A 941-nucleotide genomic window follows, 5' to 3' on the forward strand; every position below is an offset into this window, starting at 1 on the left:
GGAGCGCGAGAGCCGCGGGCGGGGACAGGCCCAGTGCTCCGCCTCCGCGCCCTTCCCCGCCTTTCTCTGCCCGTGGGGTCGGCTCTCCTTCTCCGGGACCTGGTCTCCTCGCCACGCCGTTCCTGTTCCTCGGCCTCGCCCGGCCGCTCGTGCGAGGCTCCTTTTCCGTCCCGGCAGCCTGCAGCTGGGGGTGGCCGCTCTGCAGGCAGGGCGAGAAAAGTGCTTTTCCTGATGTAGAAAAAGAAAAAGGGAACCTGAGGGCTTAGGCTGGCATTGCAGCCTGCCCCTGGGGACTTTTCTGGCCTCCTCGCTGCTGAGATTTTTGCTGACCTTGTCCCAAGGCCAGAAGTAGTTTCCCCCAGCCCCAGCCGTAGCCCCAGCCCGACGATGCTTCCATCAACCAGTGGCTGCCAGATGTGGAAGGCAAATCTGGGGAACTAAGGTTATAGAAGGGCCAGGCTCTGGCCTAGACTTGTCTCCTGTCGCTTCCATTTAGGCTTGGATATTTATTGAACATCTACTTCGTACCGGCACTTGTTCTAGGCTCTGAAAATAGAGCAGTGAACAAACCGAAGTAGCTGCCCATTGGGTTTACAGTCTAGAACAGAAAACAGGAGATAAACAAGTAAACACATATATTCATTAAATTCCCCCCACAACCCTCAGAGTTAGTAGAATTATTTCCATTTAGAGATGTAGAAATTGAGCCGAGACACAAATCCTGGTCCCTCCAGATTATCATCTCCCAGCCCATTTCCCCATCTGTAAATGCGGGTAAGAATGATAGAGCATTACTTCGCTAAGCTTGCGGGAACCGTGGACCTAGACATTGAACACGACAGGACAGCTCTTTAGAATATTCTTTGGCTAGGTAGTAGTTGTGGCTACCTGCCTTCCAGGACCAAACTCCTAACCCCAAATTGTGGTGATTGATCAGCTGG

This window comes from Mandrillus leucophaeus, unplaced genomic scaffold, assembly GCF_000951045.1.
Source record: "Mandrillus leucophaeus isolate KB7577 unplaced genomic scaffold, Mleu.le_1.0 Scaffold9, whole genome shotgun sequence".
NCBI classification, from domain to species: domain Eukaryota; kingdom Metazoa; phylum Chordata; class Mammalia; order Primates; family Cercopithecidae; genus Mandrillus; species Mandrillus leucophaeus.